Below are 16,515 nucleotides of genomic sequence, written 5' to 3' on the forward strand. Positions count from 1 at the left end.
TTTTTTTTTTTTTCCAGAAAGCTAGTGTAGTTGTGCAGATGCTCCAAACAATAGAAACTGAAATTTGTTAAGTAACCACTCAGAAAACTTGCAAATATTTTGTTCTATAAAGATCACAGCAGCTGGCAGAATGGAACTTCCTCATTAACAACTTCAACATTTTTTATAGAATTGGACACAAGCCACAGGCATTATGTAATTGCCTAAAAAATCCTTCCTCTGTGGCTTAAAAAATACTCCTATTTGGTTTTAGATACAAGAACATGAAAGAGGTATCTTAAAGAACTGCAAGTACCAATATGGATTTAAAGTGCTGACTGATGTGTCTAACAGTTCACTGTTTTCACTGCTCTAGAGGAAACCTAAACTGTAACTAAAGAAATATTGTAGATACAAATATCTGGGTTGGATGGAAGTGTTCATTACACAGCATTTTAAGCTATAGGTGTACTGTTAGACCATAATTACATGAACAACTCTGAATGATGTCTACACTACTTAAGTTCGTGTTGTGCATTGTCTATAGGGAGAACTGAGACTTCTGCACTACATCACAGAACCAGAAAGATCGGATGACACTTTTATCAGTCCAGGTGAACGAACATTTCAAGGAAGAAGGAATAGGCTCCAGAAGTAATCTCATTAGGTCCTTCAATCAATACTGTATCAGATATGCCTTTATTAAGAAAGGTCCCATCCCCTCTCACTTCTGTAAAATAAACTGAAAAGAAATAATCCTGCTTACCCTCTGACAATGTAAAATGGATAACCTTGTTTTTGCTTGCTTGCTTACTTTAATCATCCTTCTAGAACAAAATAAACAAACATAGCAAATAGAGAAAATGGACAACATATGCTTAATTTTGGAAAGGGAATATACTGATAAAGGAAAAATATTAGGACAAGTGCAAAATCAAATGAAGTCTAGAAGAAAGTTTAAGACTGAAGATGGGCTGAGTTCTCTTAGTCAACATTGAAAATATCACAGAATTGTTCTAAATGAGTAAAATCGAGTTGCCTCATTACCTGTAAGCTAAGTTTGAATGACAGGCCTCCAGTATAATGGGCAAATTTCTTCATCAGTACGGGAAAAATCTGTTGCAAGGCTAGAGACTCTCACTCTAAAAGGATAATAGATGCTGGTTATTCTGCCCATATTCTAGTTCATTAAAACTGGGGGACCTCCTTGAGGAGAGTTAGCTATGAGCAGCCTTTTTTTTCAGAAAACATCAAACTTTTATTTTAGAGATGGGTTGTGTCTCTTCTTATGTTCCTGTGTAGAGAAGGGTAAGTATTTTGCCCCAAGCAAGAGGAAGATTTGGGCTAACCTGTCTTAGAGATCCCCTACAGTGAAGAATCACTGTACCCTGGGCCAACTGATTCAGTGACTTTCATCTGCATTGTTATGGATATACTGTTGCATCCAAGCAACTTTATATTTCTGATAGCCCCAGCATGGTTTCTATCCCAAGCCATGAATCTCTGAGGAATGCTATAAATGCTATATGTCTACAGCATTTGTCTGCTCCACATGTGTCACAAGCTTTAATCATGCATGTTCTCACGGTGGCTGTTTTCAGAAGATCATTACTTTGAGTGGTCCTGTTCAGGATTACTCTTGAATTCCTCTTTGCAGTGAGTGCTGGGCAGACTGGCAGGTAGATTTTGCTTCTTCCTTCTTTTCTATACATTTTAAGCTCTAAGCTGATAATGTAAAAGCCCTGAAATTCTTCTGAAACAAGCAATAAACCAGAAAGCAAGTTGTAGATCTCTCAGCCAAAACTGATTCCTTTGTGTTTCTTACTAGACATTGCTTCTTATTCAGGTCTTATAACTAAATCAGGGGACTAATGAGAAAGGAATGGAATGGGTTTAGCAATGTTTTCCTAGGTGATCTATCAGAAGTCTTTCTATAATATCTCTTTCTTCTCTCCTGATATCCCCTGAAACATGGAAATGCAAGAGTTACTTAATTCTTGACTGTTGAGGTACTTTAATTAATCTCTTTTCAAACCATTTGTACCTACTTAAGGGCTCATCAATAGCAGTCTGTTGTTTTGTAATGATTGAAGGAGGCACATACTCTGTGCCTTGTTTCTCTATATTCTTTCTCATTAATAATAGACACATCTGAAGTAACAATTATATCTGTCTTTAGCTTCCAGCGTAATTATCTCTTTCAGTGTCTGTTCTGTAAAAGGTACTTCAAGACTCTGACCTCTTCATTTCCCATATCCATATACAAATACCTGTATCTCTGTTAAGGAACCTTTCACTGTGACATTTCGCTGAAATTTTCGTAGTTCTTGTAAGCCTGTTCATAGCTCACTCAAGAGTCCATCTCTTATCTTTCGCCTCACTCTGCTTGGCTGTCCTAGGATTGTCTCTTCCTTTGAAGAACTAAACTTATTTCAAACTTTAGTCTTTTCAGAAATGTCCTTTTGAAGCTGTGCTACAGTGCATAAAAGAAGTAACTCTTTGTTGGAGCACGGATTAGAACTTGGGACTCACAAGGGTTCCAGTCACCAGATGACAGAGCCCTTGCTGCTTTCCCAAGGACACAATAAATTGAATATTTTACACATTGGTACAGCTTCAGCATGAAAGAATCTCATTCCATAATAATTTCATAACTGGTCCTTTCGGTAGGAGGTATGAGACCTATATTAAAATATGAGAGCTGATGGAAGCAAGGTAGAAGTCAGTTATTTAGATTATCTACCTCCCAACCACGTCTCTGGACAATAAATTTCTTTAGCCACAAAAGAAAAAAACAAAAATACTTTTTCCTCTTTCTCAGCTTTGGTCTCAACACAAGCTATGTAAGATCAACCACATATGTGTTAAATTAAGATAAAATTCATAGATATGTATCTGAGTTGAAGGAAGACACTTAATTCTGAAAGGAGTAAGAACATAGGTAAAGTGCTGTCCTTCACATTTTCCTAAGGGTGGATTAGGCAGCCTCCTAGCGAGCATTCTGGATTCTGTAAAATCAGGTTTTTTATGTGTCTAATTCTCTCCGTATATTGGATAGAGAGCCTGTAAATCTGACTTGGGGCTGTGGATTCCACTGCTTAGCAGGGTGTGTAAGAGTTAGTTTTTCTGCAACAGTCAGCATTGTGATATTTAAGTCTCTTTATGGATCTAGCCTCCCAAAAAATATAATTAAATTGGTAGGTAGAAAAATAGATGCTGACTCTACCAAAAACTGAGAATAATTTTTGAATTTCAGCAGCTACATCCTATGAAAGGCCTGAACCAATAGCTATAAGCAAGTCAAATGTGAACCCTCAAGCTCTCCGGATCCATTAACTTTCAGATCATCTCCTAACATGTACACTAAAAAAAATTACACTCTCTTTTTCCCACCTTCACCTCATATTCCTGTCTGATGACAATATCGTTATGAGAATTTGATGATGATGAGAATGGATCCCACATAGAAAAAGATACATTCTATTCCTGAACAAAATAAAAAGAGCTAAAACCAAATATATATGTGTGTGTGTGTGCATGTGTGTATATTTAAACTAGAGTAGGTGTTGAACACACACAATGTCTTTATAAAGTAGCAGGTTCTTTTCAGGGAACGGAGCTCAGTTTCTCCATTTTATTTTATTTTATTTTATTTTATTTTTATTTTTTATTTTTTCACCACATAAAGGGTAAAATTACTCCACAGAATTAGAACGTGGACATTTTATTTTAAGACTTTTATTTATTTAAGCAAAGAAAACAATAGAGAAAATACCATGAGATAGATACAGAAACTACATTTTCTATTTATAGTCTACTGGGGTCACTGCAGGTCTGGTGTAGCTGCAAGCCCTGAGTAGATGGGTTGGCACAATAGGTGCAGCTCTGGGACCTGGCTTGCTTCCTTGGTCTGGACACCATCTGGTTGAGTTTGGCAGGTGTCTTTCTTTTCCTGGTTCTCTTTAGGTTGGTCAGGGCTGGGTGAGCTGTCTCGTCTCACTGCGTTAGTGCCATATGCTGCAAGATACAATTGATTTCAGTCTTAAGTCGGAAGCCAAGAGAGAAAGGGGATGGTTAGGAGGGAAATAGCAGGGCACATAAGGGAAATAAAGGGAGGACAAGAATGTTCAGATGCAGATCTTCCTGCTAGAACATCAGTGACATGACATTTTTCATGGCTTGTTGGGGTTGGGATATCTGGAATTTTTTGAGTGCAAATATGTTAGCTATAAATTTGTGATGAAGCAGAAGCCCTTTAGACTTTCTTTGAGAATACCTTTCTGAAGACCTGTGATCACCAAATTCTCATTTTCAGAAATATAAGAAGAAAGATCTACAAGATGTTATGACTTTAAAAACTATTGAATCTGCCAGTGTGTATAGTCTTTTTACTTTTTCATCACTTAAAAAACCTCTTGTTTACATTTTCAGTCTCAGCAAAATAGTAGGGTCAGATGCATTACTTACTTACATATCTCCAGGCTGGTATTTTCCATGCCACACTTTTGGTTCTTTTTTCTTCTCAGACCTTCAGTTGCTAGAAATTGCTGTGATTTCTCCTCTCCCCCCACTCCCCAGCTTCAATTCACCTATTAATAAAAGCACTATTCAAAAAATATTACACCCATTCTATCTCAATTAACACAACAGATTGCCTCTTTTTCCATCAGAAAATCTTACCTTCCTATATAAGACCATTGCAATCTAGTTATCTTTGCTACCAAACAACTTAGATGTAAGAGTGGAGCAAACATTTTATTAGCAGTCACAACTCATGGTCATGGCCACCCTGCAGGCAGCCTTAACACATGTTGCCTCATATACAATCTCCTAAAAAAAACAAAGAGTGCTGCAAGGCAGGGACTGTGGCTAAACACAGATAAAAGCAGATAAATCATAGCATCTGCACTGCTACGTTTCCCTACCCACTTTGGCTACCATTAAATTAAATCTTTCACATAGAAGATCTAAATGGGTCTATATATCATTTCCTTGTGAAATGAGTCAAACATACTAAAAAAAAAGTAGGACCTTATTATATCATATACAAGTATTTCTCATCATATCTGAATCTAAATGGAAGCAGTTACCCAATGATGATACATTTTATATAAGGGAAATAGAAGATCTACCATCCCCTGCCATCCCTGAACACCGTTCCCACAATAGACAGTAATCAGGCTGAAATAACATTATCATTAATTGTGTCCAATGCTACTTGAAGATCCAAATAAATCAATAGGAGGAAGAACTTCCATCAGGTATATTTGGGATACCTTTACAAACTTTAACATTGCCTCTTTCAGCAATAAGCCTAGTCTTTTTAAGACGTTTCCTTTGTACTGACACTCAGGAAGATTTCTTTGCCTCTGCTTTCTAGGGCAGCTGATTTTCTCAGCCGGGAAAGTCCCAATTCTTGTTATATATAGATGTAGATGATAAAGATAAATGTGTATAACCTCCTCTATACAACTATCTCCTTCCTCCTGCTTGCTAGCTTACTACCTTGTTGAAAGAAAGAGGAATGCAACTACTGTATCTGCATGTGGCACATAATTTTCACTTATCCAAAATGAGCAGCCTTAAGTAAGGATTATTTTCCAAAAGATACTCTTTCTTCACCTTTAGGTATGGAAGATATAATCTCATGTGAACCAACACGGTTCAAAAAACACACATATTAGCATACACAGACACATACTCTAACAACAATAACACACTCTGTAGACAGAAATTTCACTTGGAAATAGTGACTTCTTAGGAAAGGTTAGGTTGGTAAATATCATCACAGCACACTAGATCTGTGAACTGAAAAACAACTAAAAAAAACAAAAAACAAACAACAAAAAAATTTAAAAAGGTAGAAATTGCTTTTGCAGCAGTGATAAAATGCTCATGATCAGATTCCAGTTCTACTAACAGTTGTTTAGGTTGTTTTAGGTTTTTGGAGTCTGGTATACGCTAATCTACCAGTGTCTTTTTTAGGGCCTTTGTTTCCTAGTTGATGTTACTGTGACCTAACCTCTATTTTATCAGTTTGTGGATACTGACCTCCTCAGTCTCTGGTACTTAATAGTAGGTACCTCTTTTCTGTAGGTACCTCTTGCTTCTCCAAAAAGAAGTCAATCCACTACAGGACATACACAGGTTATGTTTAAACATATAATGGTACTTTGCCTTTTAATCTGTGCATTATTTCTGCCTTTACATGCAACCTCAATTCTAAAAAAATATATAATTAGAGTTCTCTGTCTGTGCTATCATCCTTCCTACTACCAGTGTTATTTCAATATACAAGAAGATAAATATCTACTTGTTTTTCACCTCTTTACTAGGGTAACTAGTGACTCCTACAAGTGAGTCCTCCTAGGAGTCACTACTCCTACTAGTGACTCCTTCTGGTAGTCCAAGCTGTAGGTGATTGAAAAAGCAGATGTTCTTGAACTGTAGTTTATTGTCATCAAGACTTTCATTGGAAAAGCAGTTGCAGTTTGATTTTCAATTGGATAAACTTCAGACCTCTCAAGACATTTCTGATGGGAGGTGGGGGGAAAGGGAAGCACAGAGCTCCAGATGATAAGTAATACTTACAATCTATTTGGATGAGTGGATATTTGGGTTCAAATACACATTTCCATATGAAATCATATCTTCTATATCTTTAGTGAGTTTCTGAATGATCTCCTTATCCTGGAGTATGAGTGTCTCTTCTCTTTCATCAAAAATATTTGAAATTTTTGAGATTTTCCCCACTACAGAAATCTGTTTGGGGATAAGACTTTCTGATTTTGATTGGAAACTGCATAGCTGACCAATAAAGCTCTACTCAAGGAAACTGTTTTTTAAGACAAGATATTCTTACAAATAGTTGCAACTCCCTATTATCTGACCAAATGTTTCTGACCTTTATATGCCATCTGTTCCATTCCAGGTAATCGTAATTAAGTCATAAAAACTATAAGGAGCAGATCCATTCATAGAAGGACTGTAATGTGTGGCCTGAAAACATGAGTAGATCTTGTAGTAGGATAGCCCTACCGTTTATTTCTTTTCTGTAGGCCTGCATTGTGCTTTAAGAAGTCAGTTTAGCATAGTCATTTAGGTCTATGACCACCAGAAAATTGTTACCTATGCCACATACAAGCTGTGTTGAACAGATAATTGAACTTGAAAAGAACTATTATGGTCTAGTCAATTGATACTATTTATGAAAAGGCTAATCATTTCATTCAGATTATACTCCTCATTCTCTCCTTCTAAGCCAAAGCTATATTTAGCAATGTGCTTCAGAACTCCTCATGATCCTTCAGATTCTTTTCTAACTACATTAATCTCAAAAAGTATTTAACATTAAAAGTTTCAGATATGGTTTCACAGTACAATTTATCTGAACACTTCTTTACCAGCAGTGTGAACTAACGTTACATGGCAGGCTAGCACAGACATATAGACCAACTTATAAATCTATTTTTTTGTCATTGAGCTGTGTTAAGTAACCACAGGATTTTGTCTAGGATTGTTAAAAATATATATAAAAACAAACTTTTTTTTTTCTGCCCTGCATTTCAATAACCATGGCATCCAAACAGAGGATGACTTTGGATCATTTGTTCCCACTGGATGGGAAGATGCTAGCATCTTTTAAGTGATATTTGTTATGCATGGATAAAAGTATCAGTTTTATCTTGCAAAGACATCGACCTGTCATGCAGAACATTAAGAAAAGATGTGTTTTAAGCTTTTGTAATATTTATATATTTCCTGTTGCTTTTTCACACTGACTTTATTGTGGTCCAGAGATTATACTAGTCACTTTTGTTAAAGATGTTGTAACAATGGGTAGTATTTAAATATAAGTTTTGATCTTTTCAGAGAACTTTCATATTAATTTGTCCTGTAAAGGGAACAATAGATAGAGGTGTCTGTCTTTTAGTCATGAAACTAGTTTTTGAAGTTAAATTAGTGTTTAATATATAGTAAAGATATACTGCATTCCAGACCTTTAGGGTTTCTGTTTGTTTTGCTTTGTTTAAGCTGTTTAGGAATATTAAGATGTGCCTGAAAGTCCTTTCAGAAACCAAAGAGCCTGTTTTATGTTTTTGACTTTGTAGTCATAAATTATGTGTGTTGAATCCATTCAAATGGGTTTACATACTAGAGACATGGGAACAGAATTTGCTATCTTTCTAATGTTCCAAAGACATTAAATATTATGCAGAATTTCCTGTAGCACTGATAACCTGTGGAGAAAAGTGAAAGAGAATAATAATAATTTAGGATAAGATCCCAAAAGACACCTTAGGAACCTAAAATGTAACTGCTATCAAATTTGCCTAGAATACAAGGAAAAGTCCAGAAAACTTTTGCTTAATTTGCAAATATATTTGCATATATATTTTTTATATATATATATATATATCCACTTTGCACCTACATTCCTTTGACACTTTTATTTATTTATTTATTTATTTATTGGCAGTGAAAGTACCCTTGTGAATACATAAATGTTTCTTTCTATATACATCCCATTTGAAGTGGCTAAGGTTCAGCAATCATTTACATTAAACTAAACTGCCATTTAGATTTCTATCATTCTATTGTGTTTAACCAGAGTCCTAGCTGCCCACTCAGCTCTATTACAGTCCAGAGTACACAGCAGTAACTACGTCTTCCCCCCAGCTCTGTTTGGAGCTTACTTACATCATAGCCTTGCTGTGAGGGCAGAGACTGCAGCAGCCACAGTCACTCATTTGGAGAGACAGTAAAACTGCACAGAATCACTGAATGCTTGAAATTGGAAGAAACCTCCAGAGATTGTGTAGTCCAGCCCCCCTTCTTAAATCAGGGTCAACTACAAGAGTTTTCTCAGGACCATGTCTGAGTGGGTTTTGAACATCTCCAAGGGTGGAGACTAAGCAACCTGTTTTGGGAACCTATTCTAGTGTTTCACCACTCCCTCAGTATTTTTTTTCTTATACTTAAATGGGATTTCTCATATTTCAGTTTCTGCACATTGCCTTTTTTCCTCACACTAAGCAACACTAGAAGAGTCTGGCACCATATTTTCTATGCCCTCCACCCCCCCCCCCCCCGCCCCGATCTTTCTTTTCTCCAGGCTAAACAGTTCCAACTCTCTCAGCCTCTCCCAGATGTGCCAATCCCTCTATCATCTCTGTGGCCTTTCACTGTATTCAGTCTAGTATGTCCATGTCTCCCTTGTACTGGGAAGCCCAGAATTTGACAAGGGACTCCAGGACACCTCACCAGTGCTGGTAGAGGGGAAGAATCAGCTCCCTTGACCTGCTGGCAACGGTCTTCCTAATGCTTTCCATGATGCCTTTGATCTTTTTTCTCACAGGGGCACATTGGTGGCTTATGGTCAACCTGTTTCCCTCCAGGACCCCCAGGTCCTTCTCTGCAGAGCTGCTCTCCAGATGGTTGGCCCCTGGTGTGTATTGGTGCATGAGGTTATTCCTCCTCAAATGCAGAGCTTGGCATTTATATTTGTTGAACTTCATGTTGAACTTCCTCTCTGCCCATCTTTCCAGCCTGCTGAGGTTCTTCTGAATACCAGCACAACTATCTGGTCTGTCAACCATTTTTTCCACTTTAAAATGTCTGCAAAGTAGCCAAGGGTACCCTCTGTCCCATCATCAAGTTCATTAATGAAGATGTTACATAGTATTGGTCCCAGTATCGATCCCTGGGGGGAACAGTAGGGACTGTCCTCCAGCTGGGCTTTATGCCACTGATCACAACCCTTTGAGCCTGGAAGTTAAGGTACCTTTCAGTCCAACTCACTGTCCAGTTATGTAGCCTGTACTTCATCTGTTTGCCTATATGGAAGTTGTGGCAAACAGTGTCAAAAGCAGTACTAAAGCAATGGTAAACAATATCCACTGTTCTCCCCTCAGCCACCAAGTTAGTCATCTCATTGTAGAAGGCTATCAGATTGGTCGAGCATGATTTCCACTTCATAAATCCATGGTGACTACTCTCAGTCACCTTCTTGTCCTCCATATGCTTGGAAATGACTTACAGGAGGATTTCCTCCATCACCGTCCCATGTATCAAGAAAAAGCTGTCCAGCCTATAGTTCCCTGAATCCCCCTTGCCCTTTTTCAAGGCAGGAGTGACATGTGCTTTCTTTCAGGACTCAGGAACTTTCCCTGATCACCATGATTTTTCAAAGTTTATGAAGAATGGCCTCAGAATTGCATCAGCCAGCTTCCTCAGCACTCTTGGTTACCTCCCATCAGGTCCCATGGACTTGTGTATGTCAAATTTGTTTAAATTTTCCCTAACCTGAGCCTTCCCACCAAGGGAAAGTATTCCTTCCTCTAGACTTTACCTGTTTTCTCAGGGGTCTGGAATTCCTGAAGGATCCTGATCTTACCAAAGAAGCCTCAGGTGAAGGTGAAGGCACTGCGCACCTCAACCTTTTCTATGCCCCTTGTCACCAGGGCCACTGACCTTTCAGCAGTAGGCTCACATTTCCCCTGCTCTTCTTTCTCCTGTTTGTATACCTGTAGAAAACTTCCTTGTTCTCCTTCACATCTCTTGCCAGATTCATCTCCAGATGGGTTTTGACTTTCCTAACTCCATCCCTGAATTGCTCGGACAGTGTCTCTATAATACTTCTGTCCCTGCACTTCTTGTGCACTTTGCTTTCATGTTTGAGTTTAGTCAGGAGCTTCTTGTTCATCTATGCATGCCTCGTCTTGCCTATGCTTGATTTCCTGCTCAATGGGATGGATCATTTTTGAGCTGGGAGGAGGTGATCCTTGAATATCAACCAGCTCCTCCTCTCTCTCTGGGATGATCTTCTGTGGGATTTTTCCAAGCAGGTTCCTGAGAGGCCCGAAGTCTCTGAAGTCCAGGGCTATGATGCTACTATTTGCATTGATCCCTCCTCTCAGGATCCTGAACTCTACCATGTCACGGTCACTGCAGCCAAGGCTAGCTCAGCTTTCACATCCCCAACCAGTTCTTCCTTTTTGGAAAGTATCAGGTCCAGCAGAGTGCCTCTCACCATTGACTTCTTGATCACTTCTGTAAAGAAGTTCTCATCAATGCACTCCAGAAACTTCAGGGAGCACTTGTGCCCTGCTGTGTTGTACCTTCAGCAGAGAGCGGGGTGGTTAAAGTACCCCCTGAGGAGCAGGGTGTGTGAGCATGATGCTTTTTCCACTTGTCTGGAGAAGGCCTCATCTACTGCTTCTTGGTCAGGTGGTCTGTAGCAGACACTCACAACAACATTGCCCATGTTGTTCCATTTTCTAATCATCATCCATAAGCTCTCAACCGCCTTGTCATCCTTCCTCTTTAAAGCTCAAAGGACCCCTGAAGCATTGGCCACTGCTCGGCCCATCATGTAAAAGTCTTAGTCCTTGAAAGAGGATAATCATAAGAGAATATGACTTACTAGCCTACTGGTTAAAGTAAACTAGACAGGCAGATTCAGTATCAAGTTTAGTTTCCAGGCTAGAGAGATAATGATTAAAAAAATGGATAATCTGGGAAGCAGACTCCCAAGTTTCTTTAGATCTCCTTCTCTGTGCTTGATGTGCTCTGTGCCTCTCTGTTTTTAATTTGCTCCTTAGTCAAAAGCCAAGTTTTGCTTTTTGATTATCCTGAAGAGTACAGAAATAGAGATAACAGTAAGCTGGAGTGAGGGCTAGTGTTCCTGATTTCAACTCATAGAAACCTTCCTCGAGTACTAGATATATTTTGTAGGCGAGTCCACTTAATCCAGTACTTGAAAGAGCAACTGAGAGCTCTGGCTGATGACATATGATTGCAAACAAAACCTTAATTTGCCTTTCAGGCAGAGTTAAGTCAGTTTTAGTAACCCAGCCAACTGAAGATATTGGCATGTATGAAGTTCTAGAGTGCTTCAGTCTCCTGTGATTGGGATCAAGACACTGACCCTGCCTATGGTACTAATGTTGCCCTTTGTTCCTACTCCTATCACTACTCTGATTTGCCTGAACTACCTGCACTGGCTTTTGCCCTTCCCATTCTAATTGCTCTTACCTTCATGATTTCCAGATTACTTTTTAGGTTGCATTTTTGTTTTCCAGTTTTTCTTTTTCTCCTGAAGCAGATCAGGAGAATAGATGGCAATGCTTGACATTTTCAACTTTAATGATGTCAGCTTCTCATCTATTGTTAAGCCTTTTCTAATTGAGAATTTGGTTCTTTTGACTTCTGCATAAGGCATGTGGGATTTCAGGATATTTACATTAATACCTTAGGTTTAGATGTTATTATTATTATTTCAACTTTATTTTTAGCCTGCATGCTTATTTTGGATATTCATTTTGTAGGATGACTGCTAAATCATTGGTAATTGGATTTTTAGTTTGAACACTTGGTTTGGATGGTAATAATTAAACTTGTAACCATGGTATTTGCTCAATATCTCTCTCCTGCTTTGAGGCACTTTATAAATATGAAAGAGCATACTCACTGTCCCTATACCAGTAATTCAGCCTTGTTGGAGCCAGAGATATTCATAAAGATTCATTAAACTTAACAAGAAGCTGGGACATTTCAAAGTGAGTGACAGGTAAGAATTACGGGTAGTCAAAGCCAAAATATGTTTTCTCACTGATATAAGAGCTACATTTTTTAGAAGTTTCCTAATTTAGGTAATAATCCTGTTTTTGAATTATGATTAGAGCAGTAGGGATGACCTGAGAGTTATGTGGAGATTGTATGCATTAGATGTAGTCTAGCATTCAACTACATGATAAATAAATCAGATATATGACCATTTCTAGTTTTACCAGACTATCACTCTTTGGGAAGTCTTAGCAGAGAAAAACAGACAGAATAGTTAAATGAAAACTGATTTTTTGTTACTGATCCCTAGAGCTAGAAATTGGCTTTCCACTGAATTGCACAAGAAGGCAAAATAAATGCATTTTTTGTTGATAATATTTCTTACGAATAAAAATACAATGTTATCTACGAGATTTAGATTGCAGAAATTGTACTTACACTAGGGGAACCAGGAGAGAGTGAGCTCAGTCATGAATTGAAGAAAAAGAAGAAGAGGATTTTTTTCATCAAATCAGATAAGCACTGAAGTGACATTTTAGTAATGCCGGATGCAAGCAGGAAAAGAATCTACTGTTTTCCTAACTGTTTTTCTCTCCTCTTCTACATTCAAAGGAGAAGGAAAGTAGTGCTGAATATTACCACTACAGTTCAGTAAAAGATGATCAACAAAGAAAAAAAAAATCAAAATTCAGTTTCATCTTGGATCATGCCACTGTGTATGTTATTATTATGGATAGAGATCTCAATTATTTTAATTAATCAATTATTTGATTTTTTTTTTCTTATCAGACCTAGATTTTTAATAACTCATCTTAACTGATCTCTTTTGGTACTAAAGAAATCTGGCTATTTCAGTTGTTTTTTAGTTGTCAGAGAAATGTTATTAGGAAATTTCTTGTCTTAGCTTCCTTTAGCTGTTTTGATGGAGTAACTCAAGATTCAGTGTTCAAGTGACAAATGTACATCTATAATATTTCCTTATCAACCTGTCTTGTGTTATTATACAGGTAACCACAAGCTATGCAAAAGAGATCAAAAACAATTAAAAGTTTTAAAAAGCATGTGCAAAATTTTGTTTATGTATCATTTAATGTTCTTGGGAAGTAAAGAGCAAAGTTTTAAAGCTTTTCTTTTTCTTCCACTGGTTCACATAGTTATTTTGAAAATGCTTTTGATTTCTCATCTTTTTTTAACAGCTCTCATCTTTATATTCAAAATCAGAATCTATATCATACACACTTAGGTGGCCAGTCACACATCATGAGTGATGAATACTGAATTGATGAGGTACAAATTGAGACACAGTCAAAGTACACGTCAGCTGCAATACTTTCACAGAAAGGATCTATCAGATCATTGGTTCAATAATGTATGTTAATATAACATAAGGTAGACTGTCAGATAATTCCAAAACAGGAAAAGAAGAAAATGAAATTCACTCAGTAAATGAGTGAAAAAATGAACTGAAATTTACTCAGTAAATCATTTGCAATGAATAGCTCACATTAGTTAGCCAAAGTAGGTAAGAATAATTAAAAAAAAAAATTCCAACAGCATGTAAAAGTGGTTCTGTTTTTTACCTAATTTCTGACAAAATGAAAATCTGGAAGTCTTCCTTTCTGAGGAAAATTAACTAGTCTTATCCATCTTACTTTTTGAAGGATTCAGTTTTAGCTTGAGGGATTAAATTATGCTTAGTTTTGGAAAAAAATTTCACAAAATCAATGGAACTGGTTTTCGAGAAAGGCAAGCATGAAATATCCCCTCTTTCTTTCTTTCTTTTTTTTTTTGAGATCTAAGATTAGACATATTTATCTTTCTTTTTGTATGCAGATGGCTTTTTCTAGAAGTAAAAAATATATACAAAAACTTAGAGCATATTAAAAATGATTGAGCATAAAAACTGGATTTATATTCAATAACTTTTAAAATAGATACAATTCAATATAAATGAAGTGTCATATTTGATCCAGAATTATAGCTGAAGTTTCATGCTTATAATATTGTCAGTTTCTTTAGCTGACTTCAAATTACTTCAATGTTATTATTTTGTCTTATCGTCTCAATCAGAGAGAGTTGTTTAGGCTTATGTCTCTGCAAGAATTAATTATTATAAAATTGTATTTGTTATCATTTCATAAGTACTTTCCTGGCAATCACTTTCCAGCACAATAAGCTGCATCAAAAGCAAAACAATGGTGTTATAAGGAAACACATATTAAGGAAAAATAAATAAAAAAATAAAATCTCATGAAACTAGCAGAATTTTTTTCCTATAAAGTTCAGAAAGACATAAAGTCACATTCTAGTCCTGAAAATTTACTTATTTAAATCAGCATTACTTATGGGAATGATCTATATGATATCGAAGGAACTACTCACATGTTCATGGATCTTCACCTTAATAGTTCTTTAAATGTTCGCTATAGCTAATAGTACATACTTTGCTTTTTCCCAAAGATTATTAAAAATAAAAGCTTACCCTAGCAATGACATAGGCTACCACAGTTATCAAAACATTTACCATTTATACAATTTCAACTTTTTTTTTTAATTCTGATTTTCTAGCTTTACAACATATACTTCAAACTGTCTCTTTACTATCTTAATAGGAGCAGATGAATGGGATTTTCCTTGGAGCCTATATTTTTGTTGTTGAGCAATTCTATTTTTAAAGTGACAGACAAGTTTAATTGACAGATACTACAGCATTACAGTTTACTTGTCATTTTCAGAAATTTCCAGGTCAATATAATATGGATACTGAGATTATCTCTTCCCAATTAACAGGATGGTTCATAAGTGCACAGCTGTCTTTGCCTCAGTTTCCTTTTCTATTAAATTAAGGCTAAAACTATTTTCCTAACACCTGAAGATGTTGAGAGAGTAATTATTCAATGTTTGTAAAGTGCTATATACTCTAAATGTCAAGTATTGCTAAGGACTATTAGCTACCTTCAATTTATAAAATTGATTAACTGATCTTTTAAGGTCCTATTAAATTATCTGCCTTAGCATTACTAAAATATAGAACTGCCTTAACCATGCATCTGAATGTTTTTGATAAGAAAATTCCCAGGCTGAATAGATTTTTTATCCTATTGGGAAAGTAGGGAAGACTGAATTTAATTCCAGAAAATTGCTATGCTTTTCAATAAATCTAGCTATCTAGATTTAGTTAATCCAGGTATACATCTAGCAATAAATCTGATGAAATCACCTAAATGGATTACACACAGTTTGGAAAGGATGTACTTGCTGGAACAAGGTCCTGTTTCAGGCATTTTACTGTAATTTTCCCCTACAGGGACTATTACTCCTGCTATGAAAATGTTTGCTAGTTGCCACTGCTGGCTGCATAGTCACTCACTCTTTAGACTCAGTCAACAGTCTGTTAATAAAGCAATCATTTAAAACAGAGAGAGCAATAGCATGAAAACCACATTTAGTTTGTTAACAGCACACTAACAGTATTTATCCAGTGCTTATGAAAATTGCTAATCACTTAAAGAGGTTTTGCTATATGCCCCAAATTTCTCTGTTTGAAAGCTCACATAACAATTTTAAGAAGTGTAATTTAGGACTCAAAATACCTGTCACCTACCTCAATGGTTTGGGTCCTCGGATTATGATCTGGTTCACTTGTTGTAGTCTGAGAATACTTTGTAAAGCCTTAATTCAAAATTATTTCAAAATTAATTCAAAAACATTTTAAAATAGCTTTGAAAAATAACCAAGGAATAAGGCAAAGACAAAGTCTGGTAGCTGGGGCTAGATTGGAAGGTCTGAGGGAAAACAAGGAGAGACAGGAAAATCACTTGCAGTGGGCAGTCCTTGCTATTTGTGGATGCTGAAAATTCAAGATAAAGAGAAAAGGTTCAACCAGCAACTTCAGTGTCTCCCTTTTGAGAATTAGTTAAACTTTCCACACAGTTGTGACAGTTAATACAATTTTAAAATACATAAAAA

General features: G+C 36.6%; 1 long non-coding RNA gene across 1 annotated transcript; it reads right to left on the reverse strand.

The window, feature by feature from the left end:
• Window positions 1-3,737: 3,737 nt before the first annotated feature.
• On the reverse strand, window positions 3,738-16,268 carry LOC112983805 (uncharacterized). Its single transcript, XR_003259343.2, has 3 exons — window positions 16,151-16,268; window positions 4,451-4,568; window positions 3,738-3,996 (listed from the first exon to the last, which is right to left on the reverse strand). It is a non-coding gene; the product is annotated as an uncharacterized LOC112983805 (long non-coding RNA).
• Between the last annotated feature and the right edge of the window lie 247 nt (window positions 16,269-16,515).

The sequence above is a fragment of the Dromaius novaehollandiae genome, chromosome 1 (assembly GCF_036370855.1).
Source record: "Dromaius novaehollandiae isolate bDroNov1 chromosome 1, bDroNov1.hap1, whole genome shotgun sequence".
Classification (NCBI taxonomy): domain Eukaryota; kingdom Metazoa; phylum Chordata; class Aves; order Casuariiformes; family Dromaiidae; genus Dromaius; species Dromaius novaehollandiae.